Raw genomic sequence first — 19,582 nt, forward strand, 5'->3', positions numbered from 1 at the left:
TAGTTCAGGGAACAGCCACTGAGAAAGGAAGGAATGCTTTCAGAGTGTCGTTTACACTCCAGAGGCTCTGTACCACCCACAGTCTTCCCTTTTTGCCTCTCAAATGAATCAGAGAAAAATTAAATATCAAAATTCATTCAGACACTCCCAGTTTCTCCAGGCCTTCAGTCTAGCCTTTGCCACCTGGTGAGGACTAGGGCTTAACTGAGCTCTGGGAATATAAAATAAAGTTGCCATTGGTGCCTTGTCAATCAACATCCAATCCCATGCAAAGGCAGAATGTGCAGTCATGTGCCTGCCACATGTAGAATGTTACTCAGCCACCTTGGAGGAAGGGAAGAATCCCTCCAGGGAAATTCTTACAGCCCAGACATTTGACTCAAGGATCCAAGTAGGAGAGGAGAGAAGGATCAGGAATGAATTCATGGCAGGTATTAATGTAACCCTGACCTCTCCAGTCTTGACCATCCAACTATGCATGAGGAAGAAAAAGAAAGAGGACAGACAATAATGAATGGAAAGGAGGAAAGAGGGCAAGGATGTTCTCTTTCAGAAGCATAGCCAGGGGTGTAAGAGATGCACTCTCTAAAAAGATTCTCTAAAAGTGGCACTCCTCAAAAAAGCTCTTAAGGTGCTACGTTAACATCACTATTGTCAAAAAATACAGGTGAAAAGACATCAAAGAAAACAATATGAAAGCAAGGAGAAGCTAAGAGAAACCTGTGTGGGAACACCTGAAGCAGAAAGTCAGCTTTTCTCTTTCCCATAAAAATGCTACATGGCAGCCATGACTCTGCCTACAGAAACTGGCTTTGTCAGGGGCCAAGACATGGTGATAAGGAAGAACCTACTTCAAGGAGTTTATGCACAGCTAAGAAGAAAAATCAAGAATTTATTAGCTGCATTAACCAGCTAACAGAAAAAAATACTTTCATAAATATGTGCTTTCCCTCCAGTGAATATAATGGATCTCTGTCTCTCTCAATCAATTGGCCTGAATCAATGTCAGCTGGGAAAGCCCTAAAGGAGGATGGTATCTTCTCCAAATTCTACCTCCCAGTGTTATTTCTCTTCAAATCACATTTGGTCATGTCTACAGAGTATTAAGACACTCGTTGATTTATCAAAGGACCTCACAGGAATGAAACAATCTTCAAACTGAGCCTTTACCAGAATTGACAGACACAGCAGTTCCCTGTAGAACAGCTAAGACACGCAGAGGAACCTGAATATCATTGTCCTAAATTATCTAGAATAAATTGCCCAAATTCCCCCACTTAAGGCACATCAACATGTCTCCTTCTCTGGGGATTGCGTGAGAAACAAACACACCTTTACTTGTCTGATCTAATCCTTTGTGGTTTTAAGCGGGGAAGCACAAGTAATGTAACCTCATCAAAAAGAATATTTTTCTTCTCTAACTGAAAAAGCTTAAGAAGAATTCCTCACATGTATAAAGAACTTTATACTATTCCAAGAACGCTCAGCTGTTATCACATTTGATGCTCATAGGCATTAAAGTCCATAAATGTGTATTTACAGTCATCTTAATACTGCAAAGCAAACCAGAAGTATTTCTATATACATTACATAGCCAGTTGTTCATAACCTCAAAAGATCTTTCTCTCCATCCACTGTCCTTTCTGCTTCCCTAAAGCTTTTTTTTTCTCTCCTGATCAGTTCTCCCTTTTACCACTTTTATTACTGTTGTTACACTTACAAGTGTTTGCATTTCCACTACCTCTGAGGATCCTTATGCATAAGATGGTAAATCTCCTCCATTTTCCTTTTCTTTCTTTTTTTAAACTCTCTCTTTTGTACTCCCATAACCCTGATCAAATGATACCCATGTTTCACAAGAGATTTTGTTTTACCTTCACAACCCTCTTCTCCTGGCCATATCCTTTCAGTACTTATACTTGTTTTCCTCATGATTTGTATAAAAAGTATTTACTCATCCTTCCCCACCCTGGTTCTATTTCTGCTGCCACAATGATATGGTGATGTTAGTCTTGAGCCATCAACTTCAAAGACAGAAATTACTTGTTGGTACAGAAAACGCTTCCCAAGTCTTTCTTCTTACAAACTCAGTTTTTATTCTTCATCCCTGCCACAAGGTTTTAAAGTTGAAAGGGACCTATGAAATCTAATCCAACTGTCTCATGTGAAGGTGACTATACAGGGATCCAAACCCAGACTTCATCAGTTTTGGCCTGTGCAATATCTACTGTTGTCTGGCCCAATCGCCTCTCCCATCTGAGACTCCCATCTGAGTCTTTTACTCAGAAATCATTTGACATTATCACCTAGTGGCCCAAATGTATTCTGAACTCATTCAGATGCCATCACTGAGCTCTTCCTCCTCTCAACTCCTCCTTTCACTTCAAATCTGCTGTGCCTCTCTGGTGAATATACCACCATCCACCAGGTGTCATTCTTGATATAGGTATCATTCTAATTCCTCTCCTCCTTCTCCTTGCATCCCCAGCTCACTCTTGATCTTTCTCCTCTTCTCAAGTGCCTCTATCATCAGCCCAGTTTCTGCCACCAACAGCTCTTGCCTGAATTACCACAACACCTTCCTAAGTGGTCTTCCTGTTCCCCTCTCTTGTCCACATCCAATTACAAGCACCTCCTGCAGCAAAGCAGATCTAGAATTAAAATTTGATCATATCACTACCCTGATTAAAACCATTAACGAGTCCCCACCGCCACCAAGAGAAAATTTGGACTCCCGGAGTCAGGCTACAAGGCTGTGTTTTGACTCCTCCATATGTGCAAGTTCATCTTTGGCTACTCCTACTTTACATTTCAAACCAAACTTCCTTCGGTCACTTAAATGAGTCCATACTTGCACAAGCCATTCCCTCTGGCTACAAGATTTTCCCTCTTCCACTGTATTGGAGCAAGCTGCCATTCATCATTCAGGTAGGAACTTTAGATATCTTTCCCTGTCCCGATCTCATGTCACTTCTTGCAGTTCTTTGCTCAAATGTCACCTTTTCGGACAGCCCTCCCCTCACCAGCAGTTCACTCGTCAAAACCTAATGGATTACACACTCATTTGCTTATGTTGCCTCTGCTCCTTCCAAAACTACTCTCCCCATTACCACATTAGACAATTTTTTTAAGTACCATGAGAATGGGGACCCCTGCCTATCTTAATCACTGCTAAATCCTCAGGGGCTAGTGAGCATTTACAAGTATTTGTTAAATGAATGAACATTCTTGGTGTTTAACATAACTTTATTTACAGTAGTAGCTTCATAAATATTTGAAGACAGATGGAAAGGATGAAGAAAAAAGGCTAAAATTGGGAGTTTACAACAGCTTTCATATTTTTTGTCTACAGAAGTTGCAACATCTTCTCCTTTTATTGTGTTTGTTATTTCATCCTCTTTCCCTTATTAGCCATTGAGAAGAGCTGGCCCCCAAAATAGACCAGACTATCAACAAACTTCACTCAGATCCAGCACAGAAGCGAGGCCCACAGTCACAAGCAAACCTCCAGATTTCTCAGAATCATTTCTTAAGCTTAGATGTCTGCACTGAATCACCAATTTCTGCATCTTTGATTGAAATGCCAGGATTAGTCTATAGCCTTGCCCATCCCCTGCACTTTTCCTAGAAACAATTCCATAAAACTCTTGTTCTACCCCGTTTCTCTCATACACCATCTCCTAGCATCCCACAAGCTGTGTGTAGGTGGCACTGTTAATCATACCTTGACCTGCTCTCATCCCTTGTCATCTGCAGTGTAAACATAGATGTCTCTCATTTGCACTATTTTTTTCCCATTTAGTTCACCTTTATTTAAGAGAGTATCTGCTTCCTATTCTGGGTCTCCTCAGAACCTTCCCTTTAATAAATGATTTGAGAATCCTGCCCCCTAGACTGAAGTTTAAGGGCCTCACCTTTCTTTCCTATTTCAAACAAGGATCTGCGCTTGCCCGCAACCCATCTGTTGCCCACCACAGTTGGTCCATGAACACTGGCAATGACCTGCCCTCTCTTGTGCAGGAACATAGAAAGGTACCTGCTCTAGCCAGGAAATTAGAATTCATCCAGAGCAGGGAGGTCCCCGGATCTGTTCATTCACATTGGGTCTCAGTTCCTTCCTACTTATGTTTGTTCTTCCTTTAACAGTCCCAGCATCGTTCCTTTTGGCAGAAAAGATGAATGTAAAATAGCTCTGATGGAGCTTGCACTGTACTGACCATTCATCAACAGCACCCTGGTGCTGCCAAGCACTCAGCCAAAGGGATTCTTTTCTTCTTATTCCATGCTGTTTCAAATCCTTTTCCCTAGGCTAAGCATTTTTGAAAGCCTAGGTTCACTCTGAGCTTCAGCTTTCTGGCTTCTTTAAATTTTTCTTCTCATTTTTTAAAAATATCAGACACTCTATCTTATGTATCCCTGGTTTAGGTTTTATTCTTTTATATTTTTATACATCTTTAAAAATATGAGCTCATCAGAGAAGGACCTATGGAGTTAACCTGGATTCTATGGGTTTCTTTTTCTTTTTCACTTAGATCCATTTCTCTAAGATCATCAGAATACTATCAGGGTGGAATTAGGACTAGCTTAACATAGAACTTGTTTTCATTTACTTTTAAGGTACTCAATGTGAACCTGATTCATAGAACACTGTAGGAAATACAGAAAAACAAAAAGAAAAAAAACTGAATATATCCCAAACCTGGCCAACAAGAAATAATCACCATTTCCCCCATATGTGCAGGGTTTCTTTTCCCCTATGAATCAGCAAAGAAAAAGCGGGGGGGGGGGAGGGGTATCATTTTACTGCTTCTAAAGTCACTTAACATCTTTTTGTGCAGATCTTACTGTGTCACTAAATATTATTCTACAACATTGTTTTTAAGGACAAGGTAGTCTTTCATGATATAGATAAGCTATTACTAATTCAACATATGCCTGTTACAAGACATTGGCTGTTTCCAACATTTGGTATTAGAAACAACTGTAATGAACATCGCCGTAGGGGAATCTTTGTGCATATCAATGATGGTTTAAGACTCACTCCTAGAGACAGAACCGCTAGGTTGAAGGGTATGAATTTTTTTTAAAAAAGGAGGGGTATGGATTAAAATTTGAAGATATAGATAAAAATCACCTTTCATAAGGGCTTTACATTTTCTGTAAATTTATACCAAATTACAGTCTCTGGAGATGAGCATGTGTACCTTCCATATTTAGAATATTATGTTATCAATTTTTCAAAAACCTTAACCAATTTTATAGGTAAGAAATGGCATTTGTTGCTTTCAGTTACATATATTTAATTACTAGTAGGTATCAATATTTTTAATATTTTATTATCTTTATTTTTCTGTGTTTGTGAATTATCTAATCATAATCCTTTGACATTTTTTTCCTAGGATGCTTGTCTTTTCCTTAAAATACAGGAGCTCTTTTTATCTTGAGAATATTATCAGACCTATCCTTATAAATATTTTATTCCTAGTTTTCACTTGCTTTTAAATGTTCATTATTTTTATGAAACAATGATCTTAAATATATATATGAATATATATATGAATATATATATATGAATATATATATGAACATATATATATGAATATATATATGTTCATATATATATATATGATCTGCCTTTCATAGGTCTTAAATGTCTTCCCCACCAAAAGATGACTTTTTAAAAATTTTTTTTTAATGTTTATTTATTTTTGAGACAGAGAGAGACAGAGCATGAACGGGGGAAGGTCAGAGAGACAGGGAGACACAGAATCGGAAGCAGGCTCCAGGCTCTGAGCTGTCAGCACAGAGCCCGACACGGGGCTCGAACTCACGGACTGTGAGATCATGACCTGAGCCGAAGTCGGACGCTTAACCGACTGAGCCACCCAGGCACCCCAAAGATGACTTTTTTAAAGCACCCATATTTTCGTGGATCCTTCTTTCTTACTAAATACTGAATTCATATGGAACTTGATTTGTATATGGCACGAGATAGGAAATCTTAATTTGTGCCCCAAATGCCTAGCCATTTATTTTAAAACCATTTATTAAATAAGCCTTCCTTCCCCAGTGATATTTAAGAACCATTCTTATCACATGCAAATTCTTATATATACTTAGGTCTATTTTGGGGTATTCTATTCTGTTAATTTGAAAAGATTTAGAAGTTTTAGTCTTAAGTCCTCTTAATCAGAAATGAGGTAAATAAGGTATCACTTACCAAGATACTATTTCTCAATAAAAGCTGGTTTTTCTTTTTCTAATAAGCCTTTAACATGTCTCAATAAACTTACATGAACACATTTGATATTTCTGATTGTTATTATTAACGGGATTTTCTTTCTCATTGTATTCATTGTATTTTTTTATTGGGTCATTACTAGTGCACAGGAACTAAAATGGCCGTTGTGAAGTGCTGCTCAGACTGTCCCCTTGCGGTTTGGTTTGCACACTCACTTCCCTAGCTGCTGGGTGGTGATAGATGGCAGGTTTAAGCTAAGTCCCTCTGTGGAATTGCCCTTAGCAGGACAGCTGCCTTGCTCAAATTCATACTCATTCCCTTGGAGAGTCCTTGTCCAGTGACTGGTACGTTACAGGTATCAAGGTCCAGACTCCTTGATTCAAAGCAGGAAAATTCTGAAGAACTATCCCAGCTTCAAGGCTCCCCATGGAAAGGACTGTGGTTCTCAAGGCAGCTGTATCACAGTCTAATAGCTCCCTCCATTACCCCTCAGGTACTGAACCTAAGAGCATTCACCCATCAACTTCCCACATGTAAGCCTCCATCTCAGAGTCTACTTCCCAGGGAACCAGCCCTATGTCAGTTGCTGTCAGGAGTGATCTGAGGAAGAAGACTAAACTAAAATGTACTTTTGGAACTGGATCCCCTACTAATCAGTTGGCAAGGAGGACCTCATTCCTCGCAGTAGGTGGAGCACGAGAAACTTCAGGCTTGCTGTAGCAGTGCAATTGCTGAAAGTCTTCACCAGTGACAACCTGGGACAGGATACCCTTAGAAGAAAATGCACTGACAGGTGCAATAGCTTAAGTTTTGAGAGGTTCTGAGGAAGTACTAATTATAAGGACAATGGAATCCAATGGCTTGCTGAGTGGTACTGAAGCACTAGAGGGAGACAAGAAAAGGCTGAGAGTAATTTATAACTAATTGAAGGCTAAGAGTGACAATCAGAGGACCTCTCTGGCATCCTGTAAAGAGGCTGTGATTCCTACCAGCTGGGGGAAGGAGGAGGTTAAGGATCAAGCCCAAGACTTAATTATAAGGGTAGCAAAGCTCCAGATAAAGTGAATTCTCAGCCTTGGTAAGTCTGCTATACCAATGTCAGGATTCTGATTGGGAAGGAGTAGGAGCCTGGAATTTGAGATGGATCATTTGGACCAGTACACTTAAAATATTAACATTCCAGATCCTCCTAACCTCTCTGGGCCTATAGAAGTGGCCCACTGCTCCCTAGTAGTTTAGAGCACCCTTTGCTTAATATAAGGCACAGCCTTCTGTCCTACAAGGCAACAAGTACCCTCCCTCAAGTTCTTCCCCCACCTCTCCTGCTGGGCAAGAGAGTAACGTATAGGGTCAAGTCATAAGGTTAACTAGATGATGATGATGGGCTAGGCCTACAAAGTAGGGAGAGAAACTATATCCTCAAGATACTGTCAAGACCTAGACAACTTATACTAAAAGGAGCTGAAGCATATGTATGGGACTGGATGCTGGAACAAGAGTAAAGAACATCAAGTTGGGAAAGGGAGAGTTTATCAGCATGAGGGCACTCTCCTACATCAGGGGATCTAATTTAACATCCTGGCCTATGAAATGGCATCAGCACACTACTAGGATTGCTCTTGGAAGATGAGAGAAAGAAAGAACTTATACTAAATGAAGTAGAAATAACAAAACTGCCTTAACAAATGGTAAAATGTTGGGTTTAAAAGCCCGAGGAAGTAAGCAACTAGAGTGGATATACTTTGTAAGGCCAGAAAGCTCACCTGGTGATTATGTTTTGTAGCAGGGTCCAGAGCATTTACCAAAGCAGTAAGGCAACAGGGCATGGGCTGGTGAGAGAGGCTGTCTATTGCAAGCCAGAGCAGAGGAAACGAAATACCATTAAAAAAAAAAAAAAAAAAAAAAACCGCGGGGCGCCTGGGTGGCGCAGTCGGTTAAGCGTCCGACTTCAGCCACGTCACGATCTCGCGGTCCAGGAGTTCGAGCCCCGCGTCAGGCTCTGGGCTGATGGCTCAGAGCCTGGAGCCTGTTTCCGATTCTGTGTCTCCCTCTCTCTCTGCCCCTCCCCCGTTCATGCTCTGTCTCTCTCTGTCCCACAAATAAATAAAAACGTTGAAAAAGAAAAAAAAAAATTAAAAAAAAAAAAAAAAACGCAGGCCCACTGATAGCAGTGAAGATGACAGAACTAAAAATAGAGGCCTGGTTTTCAAACTCAGAAGCCACTAACTCAAGGAGAGACCAGATACTCCGAAGGAAAGACTCTGCAACACCAAGGCAAGTATACACAACAATAATTTCCCCAATTCTTCTCTAAAAAGACCTACAGCCTCTTACTCTGCTAATTTTATACTGGGAAAAAGTAAAATACACCAACATTTCAAGGACTGTTGTACAAAAGGTAAAATTTGATATATGGGCACATAAAACATACTCATGGCCCCATTAAAATGGGAGCTTCTAAGAGCCAAGTAATAAATGGAATGCTGTCCTAATCTTGCTTACAATGTTGCATCCACTGGGTCCACAGATACACTCTGTGAAATGTCCTTGGATGTTCAATGTATAAATGGAATGGCCATGTCTGGTGGTTGGTATAAGCCCTACATGGATTCCTTGGCCTTTGGAGTAAGAGCTAATATAGTAGAGAAGATCAAATGAAAGCCACTGAAATAGCCCCTTCCCTGCCAAAAATTATCAATAAAACACACTATACTATTGTGTCTGGGGAAAATGGCAAAGATTAGTGTCACCCTAAAAAAAGACTCAGAATGATGTAGTAGTCCCCATTATATTCCCATTTAATTAATTAGTCTGGCTACCAGAAAAACCAGACACACCCTGGAAGATAACATCAAACTCAGCCTAGTAGTAGCTCCAATTATAGTTGCTGTGCCAGACATGGTGCCTCTTCTAGAGGAGATTAACATGGCCTCAAATACATGGTATTCAGCCACTGATATGGTGAATGTGGTTTTTTCCATCCATATCAGGAAGAAGGATCAGAAATAGTTCTCTTTTACTTTTTAACAGGCTATAGAATATATTCACCATTTTACCCTGGTACTATGTTAACTCTCCCAACCTCTATCATACTGTAAACTAAAGAGACTGGGATTTACTGGACATTTTCCAGAATTTCACACTGACCTACCATATGGGCAAAATGAGTAAGAAATACTAAGTATGTTGGAGGCCTTAAGAAAACATGTCTCCAGAAGGTGGGAGAAAAACTCTGAAGATTCAGGGATCTGCTATATCAGGGAATTTTTTTTTTTTTTAAGAGATTCAAGGATGCTAATTCAGCTCTTCCAAAAGTAAAAGACAAAGTTCAGCATCTCACACCTCCTGTCCATAAAGAGGACATACACTGCCTGGTAGTCCAGATTCTAGAGACAGCATTTTTCCATATTTGAAAATACTGCTCTGATCCCCATACTGGGGGACATGATGGACAGTTTTTGGTATGTCCCAGAACAGGAAAGCCTCTGTAAGGCAGGACCAAGTTGCAATAAAAGCAGGCCTGCCACTTAGGCAGTATTACCAGGAAGACCCCATGGAATTAAACATGTTGGTGTGGGGGGAAAATGCCCTGTGGAGTTTATGGTAAGCACCAATGGAAGAATAACAGCACAGCCCCCTAGGATGCTGGAGCAAGGTCATGCCATCTGTAGTGGTGAAGTGATGTCTTGTGAAAACTGGTTCCTATAGGCTACTGGTTCCTAGTAGATGCAATGCCTGATTATGGGACATCAAATGCCTATCTGGCCAGAAGCATTCATCATAAAGTAGGTTCTATCAAATAGATCAGGCTTGACCAGCAGCAATTCCTCCTATGAAGAATGTTGTCCCAACAAGCAGGGCCAGAGAGCACAAGGAAGCAGCACAAGCAGGTGGCCTAGACTCCCATTTCATTCAATGATGTTACTCACTACCAGTGACTCACCTTCAGCTCAAATCTATGGCTACATGGGTGGGGTCCTTTAAGATTCTGCCATGGAACCAAATGACAACAGAAAAATCGCTGAGCTTGGGTCAAAGATGTGCCTGTTCAGTAGAGGGATACAGGATGAAAGTACACAGTTACGAGAACAGCCCCATTCAGAGGTGACCTAGAAAGACAATGGTACAGAAAATCCTCCTAAAGGGCGGAGCTTCAGAAGATGCACCCAGTCATGCACTTTGTGTGGAATGAGAAGTGACTCAAGGTAAGAGCATATATGAACTTAAAACCAATGGTGTGTCAGGCTTATTTGGTGTGTCACAAGCCTCAAGGAAAAAAGACTAGAAAATAATAAACAGGGAGGGCTGTGGGAAGAAGAATGAAGGTGCATCTATAGAAGCTGGCACAAATTGTGAAGATCTTTACTTCTGTTAACTAATCCACCAGAGAGTATCTACCACAGCAAAAAAAAAAAAAAAAAAAAAAACTAAACAACCAGGTGAGTGCATGACTTATCCAGATGATGTTAGCCAGTCTCTGCATCAGCCACCCCAGTGCTGCAGAATGTGTACTGGAACAGAGCAGCCATAGACACAGGAACAGGGGTTGTACATGGGCCTAACAGCACGTGCTTCCAGTCACCAGGGCTGATTTAGCTACTGCTGCCACCAAATGTCTAACCTACCAAGAACAGATATGTATGCTGAGTTTCTGAAATGGTACCATTCCTCAGAGAGTAAACCAATGATCATACTGCATCCTAGAAAGGGCAGAATTCATCTTGAATGGACTTGAAACACATTCTGAGTATGACATTGCCTTTTCTGTCTGCAGGCCTGTCCTGTACTATTTTAGGGTACAATATTTGATCAGCTGATCCAGGTTCCACAAATATCACGTTGGTCCAACGTACCTATTTTACAGCAAAGAAAATACAACACTGTATACAGACATGTTCATTAGACATGTTCATTAGATCCACTAGTCCTATTACATACTGCATGGCCCAGAAGTTGTTGGCCTGACAGAGCAAGGGGATGGCCTTTTGAAAGTACAACTGGGATGTCAGCTTGGAGATGACACACTGAGAGAATGGGGCACCCTCTCCAGGATGTAATATACATCCTAAATCAATGCAGAGTATAAGTTGCTGAATATCTATAGACATAATATATAGATTCAAGATAAAATGGCTGAAACAGGAGTAAAACCACTTACATCACTCACAGTGACCCACTGTGAGAATATGAGATTCTTGTTCCCTAGCTCTGTAGGTTTAGAGATCCTGGGTCCCAGGGGAGAAAAGCATCCATCCATTAGGTAAGAAGGATCCCACTAAACTCTAAGTTATGACTTCCATCTGGTCATTTTAGGATCCTCACGCCAAGAGATCAACAGGTAGTGAATTACTAGGGTAACTGGCCCAATCATCAGGAGGAAATGAGGCTCCTGAAATACACCAAACCAGGGAAAAATGTTTTTGGAAACCAAGTGATCCATTAAAGCATCTCTTAGTAGAAATCTGTCTACTTTTGACAGTAAGTTGTTGTTGTATTCTCATTTTAATGTCTCAATAGCCTGGAATTATAATTTTTATATTTCTTAGAACTAAGATTTTAAAGTGATTCATTTTCTTAAATTTAACTAAAATTTTCTTTCACATATTTTATATAGGGTCTTTCACAAATGCTTATATAAATTCAGTAATCTAGTACCTTTGATTTCCACAATCAAAACACTTGACTTAGCTATGCACAAATGATTTCTAAGGTCACTTTTTCACTCTTTGATTCATCCTTGTTCCAGCCATGATCCCCTTCTCCATTCTTAAAAAACAAACAAACAAAAAAACAACACACAACTTTCCTAGCAGGTAGTCTACTACCTCCTCCAACTTGCTACAGCCTAACTTCCCATTCAGATTGCCAAGTTCAAACCTCAAACCAAGCTGCTTTACTGGAACTGTTACCACAAGCAAAATCCCTCCTAAACAAAGTCACAGTGTTTTCTATACTTGCCCTTTCATTCATGAACAGAATGAATAGAGCCTCTGACCCTGACCTGCTTGATTAAAGCCCGCCACGTTCCTCCAGCAGTCCTTTCCTCCTGGCAGAACCTCCATGCCAAATCCAATTCCTCTGTGGGACTTCACATTGAACTCCTTGCCTGCAGAAATATGTACACTATAAATAGCATCCTTCCACTGAATTCATAATCGGGGTTCCCACACGATACTGTATCTGAGTAGCTGCTTTTTGCCTCAAGAGGGAGACCCGAGGCTCAAGTCAAGCATATGCCCCCAAAGTTTATTCCTGCCACTTCTTCCCCTCCCAGGAACTGTACCAGTTTTCTTTTCTTCCCCTGGAAACTCACAAAAACAAGCAATGCCTCCATATTTTTCTTTCTCCCTCTGTTCTCTCTTGCTATATCCTTCCCATTTTACACCATGCCATAATTTTAGAACACTGTATCTTTAGAGTCCCAATATGAATGACCACTAGCAGTCCCATATTGCCACAACAAAAGACAGATGAGAAAGCCTCAGGAATCTGGCTAAATTCCTGCAGTTTTGCTTTTAATCCACTCATTAGGGGAAAAAGGTAAGCTTAGCCCAGGCCCTAGCCAACAGGCACCTGCCAAGACATTAGGCCCATGGAAAGCCTAAGTCAGATTTCTGCAAAGGGCACACCTAGCCAAACTGAGGGCCACATTAAAATGTCAAAGCCAGAATACAGATGCAGAGCCAATGTTCACATGAACTGGATTGGAATGGGAGGAAATCAGGCAAGTCTGGCCACCAACTGCATTGAGTATCTCCTAACTCCCTGTGCTGATGTATAAGAATATGGCGTGTGTGGATGGTGGACTCACTGAAAGAAATATTGTTGGGCAAGTATATGCACTCTTCTAACAGACAATTGTTTGTGCCATATTCTGCATGCCCTATGCACACACTGGTTTATCCAGCTGCCCCCATTTCCTCATGTCTTCCATTTGTACCACTAAGGTACCTCATAGCTTTCCACTCACATACTTGGAGGTTCTCTTGGCTAGCTTCATCTCAACATGTATTGCCCATTCACAGGCAAAGCTCATCTCATCCCTATAATAATGAGGTGAAGTATGTAGAGTAGGACTATACTCACCTTACAGATGAGGACACAGATACATTGAGATACTAAGTGATTTATCCTAAACAAATTAGTAGCACAGCAGCATCTGGGCGAGAATTTTTATCTCCTAACTTCTATTCCAATTACAGTTACCTCAATATTATGTTGAAGTGTGTAGAATTGTGTTCATCTCCAAATTGGCAATTTCAGAAGGAAAACAATAGATGTCTGGCCTTTACTGCCTACATACCAAGATGGCACAGGGTATACTCAACCCTTTCTCAAATCAAATATACATACTGTGTAGTCACATGATTTCAGACCACCAGTACTCCCATGTCAATCTCAGATGACTGTTCTTAGTTTTACCTTATTTTACCTTCAATCAGCAGCAAACCACAATTCTGTAATCTGGAGCTTGTTTGGCTCCTCATGTTTTCCAGTGTAAATATTAAACATGTAAAGTTATATAAATCTTAGAGATGAGAAACAGTCACCAGAGCCCCAAGGAACATCAGCCTTGCTTTTCTATTGTTCAACCACCATACAGGCCCCTTATTCCCGCCAATATTAACTAGGTGTGTGCCAGGGTACTGTACAATTGAAATGGTTTCTAAAGTTAAGGGTATGGGAAGAGGAGGAAAATCAAGCTTTGGTGGTCATGTCTCCTGTGTTTCAGCAACATTTTATGACTCTGTTCATACACAGCCCAAATGCTCTGGCAGAGCTACTATGCAAATACAATGTGTTGTGCCTCTGTGCACAACAATATAGTAAAAATGTGTAAAAGTACATACTTCCTGACATGTGAGACCATTTGGACTCTATGCTGCAGCACAACTTCTGGCCTCAGGATGCAGTAACCTGTGATAATATTCATGATCTCTGTTTACACCTATCAGCAAACACCCACTTGCTACCAGTTCTGGGGGATACAACTTTAAGGAGTGGATTCCCAGCTTTGGAAGCTTCTTAGGAGAATCCACTGGAGGGCAGTCCACCTGAGTCACTGATCCTAAAGTCACCTACTAAGTGAGGAGGGAACACCACAAGAAAGCTTTCATTAAAAAATGTTCAGAAATAAGATGCCCACCTTCCAGGAACTGAGGAATGATAGAGCTAACTGGAATACTGACATGTGAAAATTGTGCACTACAGGAATCAAGATGAAGGAATTCTTTCCATTTGTATCTAATAAGGACATACACCCTGATACACATACTCACAGAGGAGCTCTAGCCTTCCTCCAACACAATCCATCCTATACACAATTGTTTATCTGTGATACTTTTCAGTGTCATTCTTCACACTACTCTATATATTGGAAGAAATCCTATTGCCTAAAGAGAAGTGGTAAATTCCTGGCAAGAGGGCTGCAGTGTTCTTCTATGCCCTCCTATTCAACCACTGTAATGTTCTGAAGCCTACCTTAGTCTGGTATTCCTAAAACACAGTGCTCCAGACAATCAGTACTATCAGACTGTAGTTTGAAATGGAACAGAAATGTGCTTACCACACTTAGTTGAACTTTAACTGTTCACATGTTGTTTGTATTCACCCCCAAGGCTTTGTTCTCTACTTACCTTCAACATATTGATGTATTCATTCATTAATTCAACATTTGTTCAACTCCGATCATATATTGTGTATAGTGCAGATAAGGGGGAGAAGGCCAGGAAGGAGGCCATATTAGCTGAAGGTGGGAAGGGAGACATAGGTAAAATTTGAAAGTAAGAACACAGGCAGATGATCAGGCTTAGAAAGGAGAAGTTGATGAGTATAGGTTTGATATTTTTTACTGGAAATTCATTTATGATAATCAAGTAGAGATATCCGGCAGGCATCTGGATAGAAAAGGAGAAAGGTGTGGGCCCAATCTCTAGATTAGGAAATCATGAGAGAAGTTGTGTGGGCTGAGAAGGCTGCTAACACCACACCTGAAAACATACCACACTATGAGTGCTGAGGACAAGGTGAGAAGAAAAGCAATGAAGGTCAGGGACTTGGATGAAAAAGTGAAAGAACATGGACATAGGGGACCTAAAAAAGTAGAGGTTTCCCTTTTTATAAGATGCAACACATAAAACATTTTTCTTTCAATTCACAAATTCTTTCAATTAAACAATCTGAAATAATTAAGAGTGCACCTTACTAGTCATGATGAGCACCAGGTGATGTATGAAATTGAATTGCTATATTGTATACCTGAAACTAATATAACACTATGTTAACTAACTGGAATTAAAATAAAAACTTAAAATGAGAGAGTGTGCACTTTAAAGGAATAATAAATTTTACAAGAGACTATCCCCACCTTCAAGGACCTTGGGTCTGAAAGGAAGGTGTGTACGTTAATAGGTATGACACGCAAGCATCTTGTCACCAACAGTGAGTAACAACTGTGAGCTAACTACAAAAAAATTATTCAAGTTAATGGTAGAAATGAAAAAAACATGAGTAATGAATTTGCATTAGGATTTTTATCTTTTAGCCTTTAACATGTGTGGTTGTATCCCTTTAGCATGATGTGAAGTCAGAGGAAGCAATACCTCCTTGAAAGCATATACTGAGGTTTAAGTTTCCAGAACGTGGCCACGACCAAATGGAATGTTTACCAAAGGCAGCTGAAAGCAATATAACTGGGAAGGACAGTCTGAACCATAGTCAAAGGAGGAGGTAAAAGGCCAAAACTAGAGCAGTGGTGCCAGACAATCAGGTCAACAGGATGAAGCAAGGCCATCAGCAGTTAACTCAGCCAGGGGATAAGAAACCAGCAAAAGGGCAAATGAGTTGGAAGGTAGAATGAAGAAAACGCAAAAGGGGCCAGAAGAAAGCAAATATATCAGAGATGGGTTAAATGTGGGGACAGATTCACAGCTCAGGAATATACTGGATATCTAAAGGAACGGCAGGGCTGGATCAAAGGCTTAAAACACACCAGCTTCTGCAGTTCCAGGCACGGCAAAGTCTCAATGAAAGGAGATACCTCTACGTTTGACTGGCAACCAACCCCACCCACTGGATGGCAGCATCCCATATCCCCCCTGGAGTCTCACACTGGCTTGTGTTTGTGCCTGACTGTGGCCAGTGGTCGCTTATATCTCCTTTTGTCTCTGTGGCTGCAATTACTGCTGAAAACTAGGTGGGATTATATTTGTAAATGTGTAACGTAATGTTAAATGATCAGCATTTCTCAATTAGGTAACTGAATGAATGAAATAAACCAACACTTACCAGGACAGCTGAATACAACGGGGTCATTTGGAAATGTTTCTTATTTAAAGGGAGAGTATGGAAGATTCTCCATGGTTTTCCCATCTATTCCTTTCATTTACCTTTAATTTTTTTTTCCTTGCAGGTTAAAGCTGACTCCACATCCTAAGGGACCAACACAAGCCATCAAGTTAAATGATGTCCCTGATAGCTCTGTGGATCAATAGTTATATAGGCCTATTCCTCATCCAAGCTCTGTCAGGGCCCAAATTATACACTGCACATGAAAACCACCTCCTGGATTTACTGCCCCAGCACCCCTAGCCATGGCAGGTGGCTTATCACCCTGCATTTATTTCTTGTAAGCTTTAACTAAGTCTTTGCTACTGATTTTTCAACATTTTCAAAGTAGTCCAGCAGCAATTAGCCAAGTTCTGCTCCCTTCCACAAAACAGCAATGATTTCCTTGATTTCCAAAGAAGCTCCTTAATTTTCTATTTCTCCCACAGAGATATGGGAAATCTTCAAGTCAAAGGACATACAACTGGCAGAGACATTACAACAGTATGAGGAAGCAGATGAAAACTCAGCCATCTACAGTGTTTTTGGTGTTCCTAGAATAATCCACTAGAATCTGGACCATTAGCATTTGTGGGAAGGTGGCAGATGAACTGAAACCTCTAGTTCTGATACTCAGATGCTGGCTAAATCGCCTCACCTCTCTTAGTTCTTCTCTTTCTCAAATGGGAATGATTCCGCTTCCCTGCATTACCTCGTAGAGAGGATATCAACCTAAGTCAAATAGAGTATGTGTGAAAACATTTCATACTCCTGGGAGAGCAAGTGTCCTATAAATTCTAGGTTCCATTATTATTTAATATTTATATATCTCAGATTTATCTGGTTTCATGAATCACTTTATAACAAAATGGACTTGAGCTATACTGAGCTGTATTTGAGCTTCCTAATATCCCAACTGTGTCAGACATCTAGAATTACAGCCCTCTGAAATAATGTGTGAAGCATGGCTTGAACATATCAAGACTGACTCTTGTCTGTGGTTAAAAGACAACACTGCATGGATTTCTAATCAGTGTCCAAGGCAAAGAGGCTCACCATGGTCAACCTAGTAGCCAGATTAATGAATTGCCTGACTTGTGAACTTCAATCTTCAAATTTGTCTCAGTTTGACCCATCTTTCTTATCTTCTTATGTATGTCCTTAGGACATTTCTGTTTAGTGAACAGGAATAATATCCACTTTCATAGTTTTTAAAAATAAACAAGAAACTCTATGTTCTACTGGTCCAAATATGTGGATATAGTTTCAATGTACAGTCTCCTCATGCCTTGTGCTATTATAAATATCGTTTTACATTCTAGTGCACTTACTGACCCAGTTATAATCTCTCTTGTATAGACTGTCTTGTATTAAAAAAGTGATGTACTCCTCTAATTCCAAGCATAATTCTCATTAGCTACTGTACTCCTGCATCCAATTATATCAGCCCTATGTTTTCCACACTATACTATTTTGATTTCCTATAACCAACACTTGACTGTGAACTACCATTTTTGGCTCATCTTAACCAATGTTTAGTTAGCTAATAAAAAACATTTGAGGGGCTCCTGTGTGGCTCAGTCAGCGGCCTACTTTGGCTCAGGTCATGATCTCTCAGTCCGTGGGGTTTGAGTCCCATGTCGGGCTCTGTGCTGATAACTCAGAGCCTGATGCCTGCTTCGAATTCTGTGTCTCCCTATCTCTCTGCACTTTCTTTGCTCTCTCTCTCTCTCTCTTTCAAATAAACATTAAAAAATTAAAAAATTTTTGAGTACCTTCTATTTCTAAACCTGACTCAGCTATAAAATTGTGGGGAAGAGGTCTGTGCTGCTTTTGTATTACCAGACCCCGACCACAGTTCTGTGGACATGTGTACAGGTCAATTTCTAAATGTTTGTTTGATTTTAATCAGCAGTTTTGCAATCTGTGCAGAAAATGAATTGTAGACTTTCACCAACTCTCTTGCTTGTAGGACAAAAGAATCCTTCTCCTTGCTACTCATAGAGTCAATTCAGATCATTTTCCCAGTACTCTCTGACAGCACCTGGGGACCTGGAGGTCTGCATTGTGTCATTTGGTCTTTGCTGTCCTCCCCATTAAGTACTGTCACACAACAATGGCCCACATCTTGTTCCTTACATATGCTGAATATATTCCCCTTTCTTCTCTACCTGCCTGGATTGTTGTAAAACTAATGTGAGTAACAGCTTATTAACTAGCACATAGAACTTTACAGAATTTAAGGTATCTTTTCATTTAAATGGGAAGAAATCTTGAAATTTTAAATCTGTTTTTCTTTTATTTCTAGGTGACCAGCTCTTCTGAAATACTGGCACATCCCAGATCTTGATGAGTTCCCCATTAGTCCCATAAGCTCAAAAGATTTCAATTTCCTGACCATGATCCAGCCATCAGAATAGAATCTCTTTCCATCATGTGGACTGACTTGCATTCATTGATATCATACTCCAAATGTACATCATCTCCAAGTTTCGTATTCTCCTTAATAGCTACATCACTGTGCTTTTGAGTTGGCAGAGAGCTCAAAGTTACCCATGCACAGCAAATGGCTTATGAAGTGATATTGGCCCTGATGTCTGATCTTAAACCCAAAGTCAGTGCTGTTTAGTTTTATTCTTTGTGGATTCACTCTTCAAGCAGTCTGTTTTAAGTCTATTCCAAACAGTTCGATATTCACATGTAAAAGAATAAAACTGGAACCTTACATTACACCAAGAAAAATTAAATTGAAGTGCGTTAAAGACTTAAATGTAAGAACTAAAACCATGACACTCTTAAAAGAAAACACAAGAACAAAACCACTTTACATGAGTCTTGGTAATGGATTTTTGGATATGACACCTAAAGCATTAGCAACAAAATTCGAATAAAAACATGGAACTATATCAAACCAAAAAGCTTCTGCACATCTAAAGGAACCATCACCAAACTGAAAAGGCAGACTACAGAATGGGAAAAACCATCTGCAAACCATGTGTCTGACAAGGGGTTAAT

The sequence above is a fragment of the Puma concolor genome, chromosome A3 (genome assembly GCF_028749965.1).
Source record: "Puma concolor isolate L17-30 chromosome A3, mPumCon1.1.hap2, whole genome shotgun sequence".
Classification (NCBI taxonomy): domain Eukaryota; kingdom Metazoa; phylum Chordata; class Mammalia; order Carnivora; family Felidae; genus Puma; species Puma concolor.